Raw genomic sequence first — 21438 nt, 5'->3', positions numbered from 1 at the left:
CCTATGGGGGCTGAAATGGGAATGGGGAATGGTATTTTCAATGGGGATTTACCGGTCCCGCAAAGGTCAGCCTGGACCGGTAAGTCTCCATTGAACGCTAATAGCGCCATGACTAGCACCAACCTTGGAATAAGGGACTCTGTTTCTTTTGGTCATACTAGGGATAGCAAGGCATTTTTCCTTTATTATTTGAAAAAAGAATCTTGTAATGACAAAAACTGGTCTCCCTCCTACCACACTCTTTACAAAAAATCTACCAGGTTGGCAGGAATGATTGTGGATTTCAAAAATAGTGCATGCAGTATTTCTGGAAATCCGAATGCATTATTGTTTTGTCTTTTTTAATCTATTCTTAAACTCACATTGTGGATGGAAATGGCTTGTAAACACTAATGCACAAATTAATCCATTACATCCTTTTGTGCAATAAACAGCCTAGTTGACAAGAAGGTGAGAATCACTTATCGACTACTTTTCATTTTTGCTCTGCAGAAATACTTCAGGGACGTTTCTCAAATGTCTACCTCCACCTCCTCTTGGGGTGAGGTACAATGTGAGAATAAAATTAAATATTGTACCTTATGATATGGCAGTAGTTGCCACACCAGTAATTTTGCCTGGGCTTTAATCAGGCTATGGGTTCAAATGGGCAGTACTTCCAAATACTCAATTTCTGCCATTACAGCCATACTCATAATGAGGGTTTATGGGCAGTGTTTTTAATATGGCCAACGCTTTAATTGCACCTGGTCCCTCCAGGAAAGACCAAATAATCTTCAAGACTGGCCCCTCCTGAGTCTCTTTAAACTATCGACAAAGCGGCCAGGGAGCAACTAGAAGCACACAGACAAGCCAAGAAGCGCAGGCAGCAGCTTCTATTTTTCTGCATGAAGCAGGAATGGGACAACCTTTCCAAAACAGGTGAGACTTTGTGTGTTTTTTTTCTTCACGAAACAACAGCAGTGGAGATAAATCCCACGCATCTCATATTTAAAGTGAAGTTGAGTTTGCCAAGGGTTGTGGGTCTGCATCTGCATTGCTTTAGAACCTCTTTAAAAAAAATATATTGGCCCTCATTACGACCCTGGCGGAAAGCGACTGACCGGAGCGCCACAGCGTAAATAGCGTTTCCGCCATTGCACGAAGGAGCAAAGTGCGGCCCATTCCGACCCATCGGGCACGAGCACCACGGCATGGCGGAAGTGCAAAGTCCGCGATGGCGGAAATGACCCCAAAACGGCCCACACCGCCGCCGTACGGCGCCCTAGGTGCAATACCGCCACCCCTCTTAGCGGTCACCGCAGTGTGCGCCTACCGGAAAGTACGGTGCCCGGAAATATACGGAAACGGAAGTTAAAACATGGGCCCGGAACGGGAAACATCCCGGCGTACACCTATAAATACACTAAAACCACACAACCACTAAAATCACTACCCTGAAACACACCCCAACCCGTCAACCACCCTAGCGAAACCAAGAAAAATGGGAAAAGTAGCGAAGAAAGCGTGCGACCGCAAGCGGCAGGTCCACTTCTCCCGTGAGGAACTCACCGTGCTAACAGAGACCCTCCAGGAGAATGCTGCCGTCGTCTTCTGCACGCAAATGACCAGGACGGCACTTGCAAACAAGAAGGCCATATGGGCTCTGGTGGCACAGCGGGTAAGTGCGGTGGGGACCGCACCCCGCACCCCACAGCAATGCCGCAAGCGATGGGACGACCTGCGGATACGCGTCCGCAGCATACTCTCTGCCAACCGCAACATTGCCACAGCCACCGGGGGAGGTCCTGAATCACCCATCAAGTTGACCCCCTGGGAAGAAATCTGTGCCTCCACCATCGGAATGGAGAGCATAGAGGGAGTCGGAGGGATGGAGAAAGGAGTGCAGACATCCGAAGATTCAGGTAGGTGGGCCAGATAAAACAATGCCAAATCCACACAGTCCATCCATGTGAAGTACCATGCGTCCACATAGTGCAACAGAAACACATGTCCAGGAGAACGTCCACACACATCGGCCTGATAGCGCACGTTAAAACCCACAATAAATACATAAATAATTAAAAACCCCTAATACACGCACTACACGTGCAGCAGGCACACCCTAACTGCAGGCTGCCAAACAACTGCACCCTCACTCCACACACAAATCAAAGCACCTCCAAGGCCCCGACCCAAATCACCCTCAGGTACCACCCCAATGCATGTGATACAATGCCATTCCAATTCCCACAGACCCATCAATAACCCTCGCCCTCCTTTACTCCACCACAGGGTCCGATCCAAACGACGAGCTACAGGACACCCCTACCAGCACACCTGCAAAGAGGGCCAAGAACAACGGCCAGAGACCCTCCACCTCAGCTGCACGCATCAAGACACGGCAGCAGCACAAATCAGGTGGCAGCACAGAGGAGGGAACATCAACAGGCACCCCAGCAGCCAGCATGCCCACAACACCACCACCACAGGTCCCCCCAATGGATGCCACAGAAGGCACTGCCTCTGGTGGCAGCAGCACCATAGGTGACACCCCATTGATGGCAGCATGCTCGGACACAGAAAACGGGGATGCCGAAGTCAGATCCATCCATGACCTGTCCCAATCCCCCTGTCTGTCCCATCCCGTACAACATGAGGATACCACGCAGGGGCACCCACAAGACGACGACTGGCCATCCCCCACAAGCCCTGTGGCAAGGCAACATGAGGACAACAGCCCCTCTGTGACACCCCCGCAAATGGCCATGGCCCAGCAGAGGCAACAGTCCCTCGACCAGTTGATCGAACAACAGCAGCAACTGGCCACGCTCCTCAAGGACCATGCTGATGAATGTGGGGGCACTAAGGCAGACATAGAAACATCAACTGAGACACTTAGGGCACAAATCGAGAGTAGCACCGAGAGCCTGAGAGTCCAAATGGAGAGTAGCACCGAGAGCCTGAGAGTCCAAATGGAGAGAAGCACCGAGAGCCTCAGGGGGGAACTGCATGCGACGGCCAAGGACGTATGTGCCGAACTTGCCGCAGTGCGCCGTGTGCTCACTGAGCTCTCGCAAACCCTTAGGGACATGCATGGACGTGAGCAGGCAGACACATCATCCGTTGCAAGTTCCGTCCAGGGCAGCCCCCAACGTAGATCTGGAAGGAACCTGCGCTCCACAGGCAGGGGTGCCCCTGATACCCGCAGAGGGGGCATGCAATAGCGACAGCCCACTGACAATGATCATCTTTGGACACTGGTGTTCGGGGGGGAGGTAGGAGGGTGGAGGGGGTGTGTTGGGCTCACTTGGGTGGCGGGTCGATAGGGTGTTCAACATGACATCACATATGCCATAAAAAGTGCACGATCAACCAATGAGATGTGTGGACATTGATCTTTGTGTACTAGGCCATCATAGGCGTACAGTCCATATTGTGCATGTCCCAGACACACGCAGTGCCACGAGTCCCGTGTCCATGTATCAGCCACCAGGCGTGAGTGCTAGAAGCATACATCAATGAGATGCTGACGAATGTCACGGGCCTCCGGTGCCTCGCAGACTCCATGAGGTGCTGCCACATCCCCGCCCTCATCATGACCATCATCAGGTGCTTGCAGTTCTGCGTCAGGGGGCATGGGCACATTTCTACGTACGCACATGTTGTGGAGCATGACACATGCCATCACCATCTTTGCAACCTTCTCATGGCGGTACAGGAGTGCCCCGCCAGACCTGCTGAGGCAGCGGAAACGGCCCTTCAGTAGGCCGAATGCCTGTTCTATGACTACACGGGTACGTGAGTGGGCATGGTTGTAGTCCTCCTCATGCTGGTCCCGTGGGTTCCGGACTGGTGTGAGGAGCCATCTCTTCAGTGGATATCCAGCATCACCTGTATGTGGACGAGAAACGTATGATGTGGAATGCCATTGATACGTACGCACACCCCCCCCCCTTCCTGCCAGGTCATTGCCAATTCACATACCCCACATCATCATGCATGTAATGAGACTCACCGAGTAGCCAGGATCTGTTCCCTGCGTGTCGCTCCATGTAGCGTGGTATTGTAGAGTTCCTCAAGACCATAGAATCATGGGTTGATCCAGGGAATCGGGCACAACAATGTGTAATGATCCTGTTGGAGTCACACACCATTTGTACATTCAGGGAATGAAATTGTTTTCGGTTGCGGTACTGGGCCTCCATGGCATGTGGGACGACCAATTCAACATGGGTGCAGTCGATGGCACCAATGCAACCCGGTATGCCGGCAAGTGCATGGAATCCCACTTTCGTGTTTGTAATTTCCTGCTCCGAGTGTGGTAGGCAGATGTAGTCGTCTGCGTGCTGCAGGAGGGCATCGAGCACTTGCAATAGTGTCCGTGAGAACAGTGGCTGAGAAATGCCATGCAACTGTCCGACTGTGTGCTGGTAGGTGCCTGTGGCCAGGAAGTGGAGTACAGACACCACCTTCAGTAGGGGTGGGATGGCGGTTGGGCTATCTATCATGCTGACAAGGTCAGCCTGTGTCATGTCCACAATGGCGGCTATGGTGTCCCGGTCCAGACGGTAGAGGGTGTGGATCTGCTCATCAGTGAGGTTGAACGGATGTGCTCGGAGGCGTGGGATTGCGGGCTGCCTGCGTGGTGGTAGTGGCTGTGCTGGTGGGCCTTGCTGGCCCTGCCCTGGCCTCCTCCTCCTCCTGCGTCTCCTCCGTGCGGCTGGTTGTAGTTGGTGTTCGTCTTCTTCTTGGAGTTGGAGCACTTGCAGTGCTATCAGGTCCCCCAGGGCCAACATCGCGAGTTCTGCCGGTAGCATTTCGGTGTGGTTGTGGGAGGAGACTGGCTGTGCAATTTATGTGTTTTCAGGCTGTATGGCCTCCACCTGTGGTGATTCATTCCACCTGTGCAAACTGCTCTCTCCTTTGGCCGAGCATGTCACGCGCACAACGCTGCAATTCGGGGAATGGTATCTTGCTATTGCTATCATGTATTTGTACCCGATGGCCGTGTAAGATTGGTTGATATGTTCATTCTGCTGTGGTCCCATTGTTTCCCATACTATCTGTGCAGTCGCGAACAGACTTGTGAAGGGTCAGTGGAACGTAGTACTCGAGTAACGGTGGGCCCTCATGCATCACTGTACCGAGTTGCAACGACGGGCGGGGCGTCCCATTCGTGGGTGAAGGCAGTTGCCATTTTCACACACAGCCGCACTCGATGGAATAATTAGTGATTTCAAACGGCCACAGATGCCTTTCCGACGTGATGTTGCAAATGAGGAATTCGAAGGGCGGCGCTTTCGGTTTCCAGCTAGCGGCGAGGAGATGCCCACAGGTCTGACTGCAAATATAACGTTCTATTGTTCAATGTCCTTGAGACAGGGCCCATGGCGAGGGAGCAATGATTGATATGAATAGTTTGGGATGCGCAATAGCTACGTGGGCGATGAGGCCGGCCGTTCCCAAATACATGTTACTTCACAACACTGGAATTACGGGCTGGGGCACTGTGGATTTTGCAGGCTGCATAACGCACAGACTCAATGGATGTTTCTAATGTTATGTGAGTAATTATTCAGGCGTTTTGATCCCGGGATGAGGGAATGATGAATGGATGCATGGGCAGGTGATTTGATACAGAGTTTGCCATGTACAGGGCTTCTTGGGATCTATCCGCCTCCCCTACGCTATGTGATGCAGGGCTGCCATAGTGGGACCATCGTCTATCTGGCCTTGTTGAGCCCTCCCTGTCTCGAGGCGCCCTCAGACACTTGTGTCCATGCACGTTAACATTCCCATCTGATGGATTCTGTTTTGACAGACGCATGCACAGGTACACTCGTTTGTGATGGTGTTTGCACCTCGATATAGATGGTTATGAGTCGCAAGTGGTTTTGGGGTGGTGATGATCCTTTTGAGTGGGCTAGCATGCATATGGCTGTGGATTTCGTGTGATCATTGAAGTGAGTTGTTCGAATGTAGTTCTGATGGCCATTCTGTTCTTTTTCTTTTCTTTTGGTTGACAGGTATCTCCTCCCCTTTTGCCACTGCCATCTGTATGCCACTCCTGCAGATGGATTTTACTCCCGACACCTGCTGCTTCGTGTTAATCAGTGGAGCAGCATTACGATCTTATGGGACGATCGCCAATGGCCCACATGCCCTTACGCAGTACTGGTGGCTCGGAGCAACATTTCGGCCTTTCAGCTGGACTAGTGCCTCCCCATTGGGACGGCCCTGCGGTTCTGTGCGCTTCCATGTTGCCTTTTCGTACGTGAATGTGGCTCTGTGTACCATGGGGGAACAGGGCGACACACAAGTAGTGGCTGGTCATTTCTTGCGGATGCAGCCCACAATGGTGATTAGTGTTTTGGAGTTCATGGCCTGATGGCTGTATGGGCTTGGTGACTTTGATGTGCATACATTTCTATTCTGATTTGGCCCGTGTAGCGTTTTTCTTTGCAAGTGATGTGGCATATGCCTATTTGGGGGGCGATGTATTGTGAGGAGATCTGCATTGGGTTCCAGCTTCGGGGTTTAGTTGCGTGGTACTGTACTGGGCGCGTTTGCCTACTAAGCCCGTGAGGTCAGGGATGGGGGCTGCCTATATGACAGTTTGAATGTTGTCATGCTCAGGGGCGGGGGATTGGGTTTTGTGTAACAGATGCCGGTCAGCCAGGTGGACTGGTGGAATGATGTGATTTTCGGAATATTGCTGGTCACAGGTGCCTGTGTTTGCGTGCGTTTCTTGGTGGGGGACTGTGGTCATGTCCATTGGGATGGCTTCTGTATTCGTGCCATCTGTGCCCTGCAGCTCCCATTGGCCCCTCTTGTGTTTCTTTTGTTCGTTGGCATGCATGGGTGACTTGTAAATTTCAATGGTTGCATTGTGACTTCATTGCACCTACGGGGAGTTGTACTTTGTGGGCAGGGAGCGGTGTACAGGCACTCAGTGGGGCCGTTTACGGTTGATTCGCGATGCCGTACTTCTCGCCATGGCGGAATGGTACATTACGCCATGCCTGATGGCGTTAGGTACATGTCCGCTAGGGTCGGAATTGGCGTACCCTTGCGCCATGGTGGTGTTTGCGGTTTGGCATGGCGCGCGCGCGCGTGCTTGGTGCAGTTAGCGTTGGCGTTCACTACGGTGTCGCTAATGGCTTCGTACTTTGCGGTGACGGGTCATAGTCGCACCGAGCGCTATTCGATGGCGGTATTGCATTTCCGCCATCGTTTTTCGATTTCCGCCAGGGTCGTAATGAGGGCCATTGTGCTTCATGCTGGAGTCCAGTCTCTAAGCGTGGGACCGGGTATCGAACATCTGCTGCTCTATATTGTATCATTTGCGAGACATGTGACTTGTACCTGACCTCTCCTCCCTCTTGAAACCCACAGTCCTTTGCAAACTCACCCTCACATTCTGGGGGATTAATGCAGGAGCAGTTAGTTGGTGGATGTCATCACTGATACCCAGCATAGGTCTCCTTCCATTGTAGGAGATGGCTATTAGGGAGATGTGATAACAACATAGAGAGACACAAGGTATTCTTCCCAAATAAATGAAGAGGACCCTATAATTCCTAAATGATGGCATGTTGTCACTATATAAACCCCTCGAGTTGCAAAACTCTAAACACCTTTCCTAACAAACATTCTAGGCCGAATACCATTCACACCTGATATGTACATAACACACACATAACACCTCCTATTTCTGATGATTTTGGTAAAAAGGCCAAACAAAATCCCCTTGAAAATTCTAATAATCCTATGGACTTCAACTCCGTAACTCCTCAAGCACTGAGATGAGGAAGAGGAAGAAAGAGTTAGTATGGATTGAAAGAAACCAAAAACTAAACATGCAGACTAGTTGTTGCAATGTAGATCATCTGTGCGGGACATTTAAAGATGGTTTTCACTTGCAATCCAAAAGCAGAGAGAAGAGAAGAAGCTCGGACGAAGTGGAAAGCAGAACCACAGGTGAAGGCAGACGCACAGGAGCAGACCGTGCAGAAGCAGGCAGGTACTTTTAAGCTGCCGCTTGTCAGCATTTCTTACCGGAGTGGCAGGAGACCCAGAGGAGCATGACAGGCTCCAGGGAATAGAAGCTACGGAACCGGCAGCAGAAGAGAGGCTGTCATGGATGCAGTCGAGCCAAACAGCAGCAACTTTACCGGCAAGTGAATGCAAGGTCGACGGAAGAGCTGAAAGAGGGTATGCCAAGTGAGAGAAGCCATTCCCGAATAGAGACTTCATCGCAGCAACAAGCCATGGGTCGGAAACGCAATGAGATACCAGTGAGTTTATATGTGAGAGGTCCATATAGGGAAGCTTGCAACAAGTAATTTCCAAAGTCAATGACGTATAGACAGTGCAGCAGCATAACTGTGCTATACTGGGAAGCAAAGAGAACTTTGAAAGAAGACCTGATGAATGGGATATATGAGGCAGTGAGCCTTTTTGGGGGAAAGATACCTGGATGGAGAATAGACCAGGGGATCTATAGAATCCAGAAGGTAATACCTGGCAGGGGAGTATACCAGGGTATTCACTTAAAGTGTATCAAAGAAACAGACATTGTAAAAGGATATCTGGCAGGAAAGTATACCAGGGGATCTAAAGAAACTACTGAAGAATTCTTGGTTGGAGAGTGTACCATTAAGTCATCGCTGAGAAGTTGTGTAAAAGAAACACTTTTGCCATCCTTGAAGCAGTTATATATAAAAGACACTTTTTGTCATCTTTGGAAACAACAGTTGTGTAAAAGAGACACCTTTGCCAGGCATGAGAACTTGTTGTATGGAAGAGACATTCTTGCCCTCCTTAAGGAACCATTGTTTGGGAAGAGACACTTTCGCCATTCGTCCTGAAATAATCCAGGGAAAGGGACCTGCCCTCTGGATCCAAGGATATCTCCTTGAAAGGAACAATTTCTGTTGGATTTATCTATTTGCCTTACATTTGAACACTTTTTGGTTAAACCTAAATCAGAGAAATCTTTCTTACACATCTTAGTTGTTCATTTCTAGTTTGAGGGTCAGATATGTTTTGGACACAAGGACAGTTTACATACTTTTGATGACAAGACGCACACTGATCTTTAGTTTAAGTTTAGTAGGCAGGAAAACTCTTTAGGATAGGGACAGTGAGGCCTTTATCCAACCTGTTTGTTTTAATAAAGATGCCTGATTTTGAAAACCCTACCACTTTGTGTCCGCCTCTCATTTCTGACCCCTCACATGGATTTATAAAGAATTGTGAGCCTGCAGATATACTGCTGGAGAATATATTCCTACCCACACACCTTTGAACACTCCCCCTCACATTATGGGGGACTAATGCAGAAATAGTTGGTTGCAAGAAGTATGAGGAGTGAAGTTGGTTTGGGCTACAGACTGCAGACCTGAATACCCTACTCTTCAAAGAAGTCACTGAACGTGCCACTCAACCCTACTTATCCCCCTGAGAAGCTCTCCCTCTCTTGCTCCCCTTTCCCATTCCAACTACCTCTGCTATTCCCACACCCTGCCTATGATCCACTTGTAAAAGCAGTGGCCTGCATACCATTTACAGTTTCAACGCTTTATTCAGATTTCCAAGAAATTCGGCCTAAGACGATTCCTGCCACCTACACCACTTTAACTCCATGCAGTCCTCAAGAACCTCGAGGAAGTCTATTCCTGGGTTTGACTTACAGGTGAGTGTGACTAATCTGGACTATTCGTCCCTTCACCCCTAAGCGGATCCACCCCCTTTGAAGCTGGGTAGGTGAGCCCTCTAAGCAACACCCTGCCTAGGGGTCTGGGAAAGCCGGACCTCACTGGGAGTGACTCCCCTCTAGGGGACAAGTACTCCCATTCCTATTAGGAAATCCCTATCAAGAATACATCGGGGATCAAAAGTACTGATGCTGCTTTTGTTGTGGATTGAAATAGCTGTGACATTTCTTCAGTCTCTTTGGCTTCAGGTAATGCTGGATTCGCCCCTGAACCCAACAGTCAAAGAGGAATGACACACCCCTTTCATTATTGGTAACAAACATAAGAAGACACTGAACCTTGAATGGAGGAGAGAGAATCCTACGCAGAGGAGAGCCACTGATGGGAAGACGTCCTGGAGAGGCGAAGGCTCGCTAGATTGCAGAGCCGGCGGTTGCATGGAGAACGAGCGGATCGATAGCAAGACGCCAGAAGGCTGGCGTCCCAAGCAGCAACAAAGCCCAGAACGAGACAGAGGTGGTAGAGGGCCAGTCTCACCTGGTGACGTGACCCACCACAGCTGTGGTAGGCCTGGGGCCCGTTAATCAAGACTAGGACTAGTCCGCCATGGAGAGATTGGATCACTGACCTCTGCACGAGACATGTGCCGACTGCTGAGCCAGGCAGAAAAAGGGGAGCAGACGATCATGAGAAAGTAACACCGGGGGGAGGGGTGAGTGGCTGTGTTCCTGCGTGTTGGAGAAGCCTAAAGGGTTACGGGAGCCCGGGAAAACCCGAACGCTAAATACAGGCAGATGGCCAACTGAGGCCCTGCCGCATTAACTATATCAGAGGGCCAGAGGGCTTTGGGGAGCCCTAGATAACTAAGTTACATTGACATACAAGGTTGGGGAAGCCAAAAGTGTTACAGGAGCCCGGGAAACCTGAACACTGGACACTGGCAGGCGTCCAAACAAAACCCTGCTGAAGTAAGCAAATCAAAGGGCAAGAGGGCTTCAGGGAGCCCTAGTAATACAAACAATAGGGGAAAAGACTGGGTCCAGAGAGAACCTGGAGGGGTCCATTGCACAAACCCTAAACAAGAACACTATTAAATAGATTGGATATGGTGAACTTGCACGAAGAAAATCCCCTTTCCCTTTAAAGAATGGAAAGTGAAGTCATCATAACCATAAAGGGAATGAAGAATGGTAAATCACCAGGGGAGAATGGCTTCACAGTACCTTTTTACAAAATGTTTAGATCCATTTTGGCACCTTTGTTGGCGATGGCCTTTAATGGGGTGTTAAATGGGAATTTGCTGCCGAAGATGATGCTCAAGGCACTCATTATGGGCATCCCCAAAAGAAGGTAAAGATCCTCAGAAATGTACTTTATACAGACCCATCTCCCTACTCAACACTGATGTGAAAATCTTGGGAAATGTTTTGAGGAATAGACTTGATAAGCTGCTTCCGGCAGTGATCGAAGGAGACCAGGTGTGTTTCATTAAGGGACGATAGAGAGCTGACAATATCAGGAAAACACTAATTCTCATGCATTGTAATATAATGTAATGTAGCAGCATTTGTAAAGCGCTAACTAAGGCCTGAAGGCATCTAGGCGCGAGGCAACCAGTGAAAAAGAAACCCTCTAGATGAAAAGTGAAGAGATACAAACAGTGAAAACTCAGAAAAGGTAGGTTTTCAAAGCTTTCTGAAAGCATAAATGGTGATCCTTTTCCCAGAGCTGAAGCAGGAGAGAGTTCCATGTAGACGGGGCAAGAATAGAGAACTCTCGACCTCCTGCTTGTGCTCTATGAAATCTGGGCACTATCAAACGTTTCTGTGAGGCAGAACGAAGTGACCTAACCGGAACATAAGGGATCAATTTGGCTTGAAGATACTTGGCTCCAGAGTGATGGATTGCATGGGGAGCAATGCAGAGAACCTTACGTTGGATGCGACTTCACCAGAAGCTAATGAATCTGCTGTAGAAAGCCCTCGGAGTGGGAGAGGCGATTGGCTCCAAGAGCCAACCAGGCCAAAGCCTTTTGAAGTAGCTGCAGCTGCTGAGTCACAAAAGCCGGTGGACCCAAGTAAATTCCATTGCAGTAGTCCAAAGGCCACAAAATGGATGCCGTCACCACTTTAGCTCGGGACTCATGTGGAAGAAAAGGCAATGTTTTTTTAAGGATTTTCAATTTAAGGAAACCTGTATTATATACTCACGAAATTTACAATTCCCGGGAACCAGAAGGTAAGAGCTTGACACCAAGGATCTTAACTGATTTACTTGGTTTGGGACAGGGTCCTGGGGAATCTGGCCAGAAATCTGTGGTCCAGTCTGCCTCTGTCAAAACAAAGCCAGATATCATAATCTCTGTTTTGTCTCTGTTTAGTCAATTTTTGGCCATCCAGCCCCCAATTGCCGCCAGACAGTTTCTGAGTTTAGAAGGGGGTTCAGATACAGGAGAGTCCAGACGGAATAGAAGCTGGGTATCATCGGCATCGTTGGGCTCAGAAACATGAAGAGGAGGCATACCTGGTCTCCCTGGACTTTGAGAAAACCTACGAGAGGTTAGAATGGAGCTTTCTCAATGAAACGTTGGGTCAATGTGGTTTTGGGGAGAACTTCAGGGTGTGGGTAAGGACACTATATAGGGATCTATTGGCGAGAGCTTTGGTGAATGGGGTACTGTTGAGAGATTTTTACCCTGTGCAGGGGTAAAAGACAGGGATTCCCTTTATCCCCTCTTCTTTTTGCCCTAGTGATAGAACCATTTGCAGTAGAGATTTGAGTGAACCCGGGGATAAGAAGAATAGATGTGGAGGGGGTGGAATTCAAAGTATCCCTCTTCAGCAGTGATGTTCTATACTATCTTAGAGACTCAGAAAACTCATTCAGAGAATTGATGGAGGTTTAACAGCGATACGGGGGGCTGCCGATGCTGAAAATTAACTATTAAAAATCCTTCATTCTCCCACTGGGGGAAAAGGCCCCCTTGAAAGGGTAAGATTTTGGTTTTAGTAGTCTCACTGAGCGAAGGAGATGATTACTTACTTTGGGGTTAGGGTACCCTGCAACATTCGGGACTTAAACAAACTCAGTTATGTCCCCTGGAGTTGAGAGATGATTTAAAGAACTGGTCAGATTTTACTCTTTCATTAATAGGTAGAATGACAGTGATAAAAATGAACTTTCCTTTCCCGGCTCTGGAGGTGCGAGGCTTGCTCTACATCTGCTACTCCATCCTGACGGAATGCATCAGAGCCTACACCTTGACTTTTGGAACCTAGTCCTCGCTGCATCTGCCTCATGGCATAAATTGCCTTCGGTCAGTGTGGCCCTGCACTTGGTGCTCTGTCGTGGTGTTGGAGACCTTTCCTTGATTGGGAATGGCTTTCTAGCATGTTTTGGTTCATTTATCAAGGGCCGCCCTCTTCCTCGGCACCGGAGTGCCTAAGAGGGTTGCCATAACAACCACACAAACACGGCTCCTGATTGGCTCTTGTGCTGTTTAATCGGCCAATCAGTCGTCGGCAGGCGAGAAGCCAGCCCTCAGCCCAATGTCATGATGCCTACCTCCAAGGAGCCAGGTCCGACCCAGCAACCCCAGAGGCAGGCATCATTCCCCCCAGGGAAGTGCCAGCGGGCCCAAGCTGGGGCCCTTTGGACACAGTCCTGGCGCCTTAGGTGCCAGGCTCATGTTGGACCCCTGTCCTGGCGCCTTAGGCGCCAGGCTCATAAAGCTAGACATGTGTTCAAGTGTTTTAATGTGCACTTACCTGATGCAGACCATGCTGCTACATCCAGGCCCTATTGAGGCCTGAATGGAACTACTTTACCTGTGGGACTATTTTCCACCTGGGTGTGGTCGGGGAAGGATACATACCTGATCGGTGGAAGGATACATACCTGGACTTCTTCCAAAGCTATTTAAACCACGCCCGATCAGCAACTCACGCTTCGCGTTGTTCTGCTCCTCGCAGCTGGACGCTCACCGTGTCAGCTCCTGCATCTGGACTTCAGCCACGCCTGTCAGCATCCTGGGTCGCCTGCAAAGGGAGATAAGAGAGAATTGGCGAGAAAGAAGACCTTACCTGCTAAAGCTGCATCACGGAGACATCACACCGACGATCCTGAAAGGGAAGACATCATTTTAAAAGCATTTCGCTTCGATCGCTGCAGCGCTGCATTTCACTCACCTTTCCTGGGCGCCTCCATCTTCAGCAGCGATCATCCGGATCCGCACCCACTTCCCAGAGCCTAGAGAGAAAGACAGGAAAACAAGGTGAGAGAAGGAAGGGAAATAGGAAAAGCTCAGTTTCCTTCTAAGACTAACCTGTTGGGTCATTCCCATTTCATTTCGGGTCCTGCCGCTTCCTGGCATTCCGGACCCGATGGGGGGCCGCCCTATGGGAAAAAAGACATTGAATGAGCGAAAGCAAAGACATTACCTGAACGCTCATCCAGAACTTACCTGTCATTTACTGGAACTGCACGTTTCACTTCGGGTCGGCACCATATCGCCGGCATTCCGAACCCCGGCCCCTAAGGGGAAAAAGACATAAGCATTAGCGCTTGCTGCAATAAGACAATGAACATTATTATTAAGCTTGAACTTTTGAACTTGCAACAGAACTCTTACAGTGCCTCACCTCAATAGTCAAGCTTATTTTGAACTCCCATCAAACCTCAATCCAGTGAAGTAACTGGGTTTCAACGCGCCCCCTGCATCAGAAGCAGGATGGAGAACTCACCCTTCTAGACCCTAAGGTGAGACTTCACAGGGAATCGTGGAAGGGTATTGTGGAGTGTTGGAAGGGAGTGGGAGGATTGAGCATTATTCCGTCAGTAGGTAATACTCCCTTTTCACGTACAGGAGAATATTCCTGCGAGCCAGAAAAGCCAGAGTAGAGGGGCCCTTCCTGTCCATCTTCAGAGTCCTGCGCTTCACCATTGAAGAAGCATCAGCACTCAAAGCCAGACCTGCGCCTCCGTGGGAATCAGGTGAGTGTGACAGAACGCGAAGCCTACCCACAATTTCCCACCCGGGCGCTATGGAGACTTCCGAGACAGATCAGCTGGCCCAGCTTTTGGGGGAATTACGGGCAGAAGTGCACTCAGCCCGCCAGGAGACTAACGCTCTCAAAAGAGAACTGATCCTATCCAAGGAAAGAACAGATGACCTGGCCAAAAGGTTATTGCAGGCCCAGGCAGGGCACACTCCTTTACCTAATTCCGGAGGTACTTTCACATCAATGGGTTTGAATAACCCGGTACAAATCAATCTACCTGGACACATGCCTTTGGCCCTGCCTGAACGTTTTGCGGGGGATCCCAAGAAATATGCCGTCTTTATGAACCAATGTCGTTTACACTTTCTATGCAGACCCGGGGCCTTCCCTAACGACCAGACCAAGGTAGCCTTTATACTATCTTACCTCAGTGGCAGTGCTGCCGATTGGTCTATTCCATTGGTAAATCAGGATGATCCCATTCTCCAGGATTTTCAGGGCTTCCAGGCCAGCATGGAAAGATTGTTTGCTCGACAATCTCAAGGACAGGCCCTTGATAACAAACTGCTATCCTTACGACAAGGTAATCAGGATCTCCTGTCCTACGTTGCCACCTTTAATAGACTGGTTGTGGAAACTGGATGGCCAGAAAAGAAAAGGATCACATTGTTTCATCGAGGCCTGCGCGGAGAGCTTAAGGATGTTCTAGCTCAGATAGTAAATCTACCCCAGGTCTGCGCAGACTACATAGACTTGGTGGTTCAACTTGATCACAGACTTCAAAATAGAAAAGCAGATCGGTTCAAGTACGAAACCGAGTACCGATCAAAACCCACGCTAACTCCAAGAGTACCGACGTATCCGAACCTATGCAAATCGGCGGTGTTAAAGGACCATTAACGTAGAAGGAACGAGAGAGAAGGCGGCAAATGCAACTTTGTCTGTGTTGCGGGACTTCCGGTCACTTTCTTCGAAATTGTCCAGTTAAACTACCTAAGAAGGTGGTTGGAGCCACTGATAACGATTTATTGACATCTGATTCGGGAAACGACTTAGCCCGACAAGCGTAGGGGTCCGCTTGCCAAGCTTGAAAACAAACTCTTTGACCTCGCATTTTGTCATGCCAATGGTGCTTGTGGACCCAAAACAGCCTCAGCAGTTGCATGCTATAAAAGCATACATCGACAGTGGAGCTATTGGAAATTACATAGACCGTGAATTGGCTTCCAGGATTAAGCTCCCTCTCCGCCCAAAAGTAACCCAAGATGTCATTACTACAGTAGATGGAACCGAAATAGCCTCAGGGCCTGTAACGCATTCCACTATTGAAGTGACACTGGTGGGTCAGGATGGACATCGGGAAACAATCGTGTTTGATGTGATCAAGGCCCCACAATTTCAAGTAATTCTTGGAATTCCTTGGTTAGAAACACATAATCCCAGAATTGACTGGCGAGCAAAGAAGATAAGTTTTCCTGATTGTGAACCAACTTGTTATCCAAGAAATCCAGCTATGGGTCTAGCCTCAGCAACTTCCACCCCTGTACAGCTACCATCAGAATACCAAGAATTCCAAGACGTTTTTTCAGAAGGAACAGGCTAACACGTTACCTCCCCATCGGTCTTATGATTGCCAAATCGATCTGGTACCCAATGCTCAACTACCTTGTAGTAGGATTTATACTCTTACGGAACCTGAGAACCTGCATTTGCATCAGTATTTAGATCAGTACCTAGCCAATGGTTTTATTCGCCCGTCCAAGTCGCCTGTCTCCTCAGCTCTGTTCTTCGTGCCGAAAAAAGAGGGCGACCTTAGAACATGCATAGACTTTCGCGCCCTAAATCAAATAACGATTAAGAATCGTTATCCTCTGCCCCTGATCCCTGAGCTTATCGACCAGGTGAAAGACGCTTGTGTGTACACCAAGTTAGATCTCCGAGGAGCTTATCACCTGGTGCGTATAAAAGAAGGCGACGAATGGAAGACTGCATTCCGCACCAGATTTGGGCTCTTCGAATATCAGGTGATGCCCTTTGGGTTGTGCAATGCACCTGCAGACTTTCAGTACTTTATGAATGATGTTCTTCGGGAACTTATCGATGTCTGTGTCATTGTTTATATTGACGACACCCTGGTGTACTCTTCTTCAGAATCCGATCACAGAAAACATGTTAGGGCAGTTCTTGAGAAATTGCGCCAGCACAGACTATTTGCAAAGCTCGAAAAATGCGTTTTTCATACCACAGAAGTTGAGTTTCTCGGATTCATCCTGACACCTCAAGGAGTCCGAATGGACTCGCGAAAGGTGGATGCCATCCTCAAATGGCCATCTCCTGGCTCGGTGAAGGGAGTTCAGAGCATGCTCGGCTTCACCAATTTCTATCGAAGATTCATCCAGGAATTTTCCCGAACAGTCCAACCCATCACAGCTCTCCTAAAGAAAAACAAACGCTTTGAATGGACTCTTGAGGCCAAACAAGCCTTTCAGGACCTGAAAACCAAATTCACCTCGGCACCTGTATTGAAGCACCCGCACCCAGATCTCCCTTACATTGTGGAAACCGACGCATCCAGTTCGGCCATGGGAGCTGTCCTGTCGCAAAGAGACCCAGAAACTAACCAACTACACCCTGTGGCCTTTTGGTCCAGGAAATTTTCTCCTCCTGAAATCAACTACGCAATTACCGACAAAGAGTTACTGGATATTAAATCTGCTTTCAAGGCTTGGCGTCACTACCTTCTCGGGGCAAGACACACCATCACCGTAATTACGGACCACAGAAATTTACAGTATTTAAAGACGGCCAAAGCTCAATCTTCACGACAACTCCGATGGGCTCTATTCTTTGGGGAATTTGATTTTGTAATTACCTATCGCCCTGGCTGCAAGAATGTTAAAGCGGACGCCTTATCCCGGATTGGCATGGAAGAACCCAATTCGAGTTTAGAACCTGTGCCAATCATACCTGAACAAAGAATCCTAGGCCTAACTTCATTGCAAACTATTGAGGACATCCAAACGCAAGTAAAACAACTTCTAGACTCTTCAGCCTTACTGGAATGGAGTCAAAAGGGTCCTCATTACACCGTTAAGGATGATTTACCCTACTTCCAGGAGCGGTTGTTTCTGCCAAGTAAAGAATTGCAAGAACTTGTTATTGCCCATCATCATGAATCTTTAATGGAAGGACACCCTGGTATCGCTAAAACGGAGGAAAAAATCAAACGCCACTTCTGGTGGCCTTCTTGGAGAAAAGACATAAAGTCTTTTGTATTGTCTTGCGGAATTTGCGCCCAAAACAAGGGTCAAAAGAAAAGGCCAGCCGGCCTACTTCAACCCTTGGATATTCCACCGGCACCATGGCACACCTTGTCTATGGACTTTATAACTGACCTGCCTCCTTGTGCTGGTTACAACACTATTCTTGTAATTGTGGATCTATTCTCCAAAATGGCCCACTTTATCCCTTTAAAAGGTTTGCCTTCAGCTTCCACCTTGGCCAAGGAATTTCTGGAGAATATAGTTTGCATACATGGTTTCCCTTCCATATTAGTCTCGGATCGTGGAAGTCAATTTATCTCCCATTTTTGGAAGAAGTGTTGCCAACTAGCACAAATAGATGTGCGGTTATCCACCAGCCACCACCCCCAGACCGACGGACAAACCGAGAGAACCAATCAGACTCTCGAGCAATATCTTCGGTGCATGTTACACCAATCCGAGTTAAATTGGAAAGACATCCTTTGGATCGCAGAATATGCATACAACAATTCAGTACATTCTGGAACCGGACAAACTCCTTTTTATACTTTGTATGGTCACCATCCTCGGACCTCTGACCTAGATCCACCTCTGACCCTGGAAATGCCCGCAGTAAATCATCTGCATTCCACAATAACCCGAGCCTTCAAAGAAGCTGCAACTCATTTACAGCAAGCCAAGAAAAAGTATAAAGAAAACGCTGATTTGCACCGAAGTAAAACTCCTCCTTACCAAGTAGGAGACCAGGTATGGCTAGCAACGAAACGTTTACCCCTCAAGGGCCCGCAAACCTTCAATCCCAGATTCATAGGACCTTATCCCATCAAGGCTATAATCAATCCCGTGGCCTTTAAACTGGATTTACCGTCCAACATGCGTATTCATCCAGTTTTTCATGCATCACTTTTGAAGCCAGTACAACCAGGGACACGACTGTCCAAGCCTCCAGACCCAGTTCAAATTGAAGGGGAATTAGAATTCGAAGTTAAAGACATTTTAGACTCCAAGGTGTTAAAGTCGAAACTCTTCTATCTTGTTGACTGGAAGGGATATGGACCTCAGGAGAGATCGTGGGAGCCTAGTAACCATGTTCACGCACCTCGATTAATACAAAGGTTCCACCGGAGATTTCCGAACAAGCCAAAACCCCCGGAGGGAACAACCTTGGGAGGGGCCTTGAGGGGGGGTACTGTCATGATGCCTACCTCCAAGGAGCCAGGTCCGACCCAGCAACCCCAGAGGCAGGCATCATTCCCCCCAGGGAAGTGCCAGCGGGCCCAAGCTGGGGCCCTTTGGACACAGTCCTGGCGCCTTAGGCGCCAGGCTCATAAAGCTAGACATGTGTTCAAGTGTTTTAATGTGCACTTACCTGATGCAGACCATGCTGCTACATCCAGGACCTCTTGAGGCCTGAATGGAACTACTTTACCTGTGGGACTATTTTCCACCTGGGTGTGGTCGGGGAAGGATACATACCTGATCGGTGGAAGGATACATACCTGGAACTTCTTCCAAAGCTATTTAAACCACGCCCGATCAGCAACTCACGCTTCGCGTTGTTCTGCTCCTCGCAGCTGGAAGCTCACCGTGTCAGCTCCTGCATCTGGACTTCAGCCACGCCTGTCAGCATCCTGGGTCGCCTGCAAAGGGAGATAAGAGAGAATTGGGGAGAAAGAAGACCTTACCTGCTAAAGCTGCATCACGGAGACATCACACCAACGATCCTGAAAGGGAAGACATCATTTTAAAAGCATTTCGCTTCGATCGCTGCAGCGCTGCATTTCACTCACCTTTCCTGGGCGCCTCCATCTTCAGCAGCGATCATCCGGATCCGCACCCACTTCCCAGAGCCTAGAGAGAAAGACAGGAAAACAAGGTGAGAGAAGGAAGGGAAATAGGAAAAGCTCAGTTTCCTTCTAAGACTTACCTGTTGGGTCATTCCCATTTCATTTCGGGTCCTGCCGCTTCCTGGCATTCCGGACCCCGGCCCCTATGGGGAAAAAAGACAAAGACATTGAATGAGCGAAAGCAAAGACATTACCTGAACGCTCATCCAGAACTTACCTGTCATTTACTGGAACTGCACGTTTCACTTCGGGTCGGCGCCATATCTCCGGCATTCCGAACCCCGGCCCCTAAGGGGAAAAAGACATAAGCATTAGCGCTTGCTGCAATAAGACAATGAACATTATTATTAAGCTTGAACTTTTGAACTTGCAACAGAACTCTTACAGCGCCTCACCTGAATAGTCAAGCTTATTTTGAACTCCCATCAAACCTCAATCCAGTGAAGTAACTGGGTTTCAACGCGCCCCTGCATCAGAAGCAGGATGGAGAACTCACCCTTCTAGACCCTAAGGTGAGACTTCACGGGGAATCGTGGAAGGGTATCGTGGAGGGTTGGAAGGGAGTGGGAGGCTTGAGCATTATTCCGTCAGTAGGTAATACTCCCTTTTCACGCACAGGGGAATATTCCTGCGAGCCAGAAAAGCCAGAGTAGAGGGCCCCTTCCTGTCCATCTTCAGAGTCCTGCGCTTCACCATTGAAGAAGCATCAGCACTCGAAGCCAGACCTGCGCCTCCGTGGGAATCAGGTGAGCGTGACACCCGAGGGCCCACACCTCTAGGCCCTGTCTGCTCCCTGTGTGCTGCCTGGTCGGTGCAGAGTGAAAAATCTGGCTCCCAACGCGGCATCCACCTCTCCTCTTCTCGGTAAGCCAGCATACGCCACTATATTTACGATTCCTTACTATCGAACTGCCGAATCTCCTTCCCACCCTACCTGTTCCAGTACTGTGTTCTTTTACACTCTCACACTACACTTACTACGCTACACTACTTCTGCTCGTCTGCACAATATTTGGATATTTCTGAATCTTTTTTGCCACCACTTGATTGACGTTGACAGCCTGCACCGTATCTCCTGTAACCTACTTGTAACCATTGGGTTGACCTTTGCGCAGTCTGCGATACGTACCATGTAACATACATGTAACTTCTGATATCACCTTTCATAGCCCCGCGCTGTGAAATGTATGTAACCTACCTATTAAGCAACTCCTGTAACCACTTTCTTAAGTATAAGCGCCCAGATGCCTCTGAGTTTTGTGAGCTATATAAATGCCAAAATAAATTAAAAAATTAAATAAACGTACTTCCACGCTTGTTGTGTTTGTTGCAGATGCTCCCTAAAATCCTCCTAGAGCGTTTTTATAAAGAGATTGACCATATGTGTTTTAGTTTCCTATGGCAGAAAAAGAAGGCGCGATAGCGCAAGAGACCTTGATGCTTGGAGGCGGGAGGGTTTGGTTTACCTGATTTTGTTCTGTATTTCAAAACGGCCTAACTTATATTAAAACACATGTCAGAGGACCTGAGGACTTACTGTACATATATGGCAGACTGTACATTTATGAAGAAGGTACGAGTTTATTTCTGGTGCATTTATTCCAAAGTGGCAAATTCAAAGAGTTTG

This window comes from Ambystoma mexicanum, chromosome 10 (genome assembly GCF_040938575.1).
Source record: "Ambystoma mexicanum isolate Mex_15411 chromosome 10, UKY_AmexF1_1, whole genome shotgun sequence".
Lineage (NCBI taxonomy): Eukaryota > Metazoa > Chordata > Amphibia > Caudata > Ambystomatidae > Ambystoma > Ambystoma mexicanum.
The sequence above is the reverse complement of the archived record's forward strand: the minus strand, read 5'-3'. Positions refer to the sequence as shown.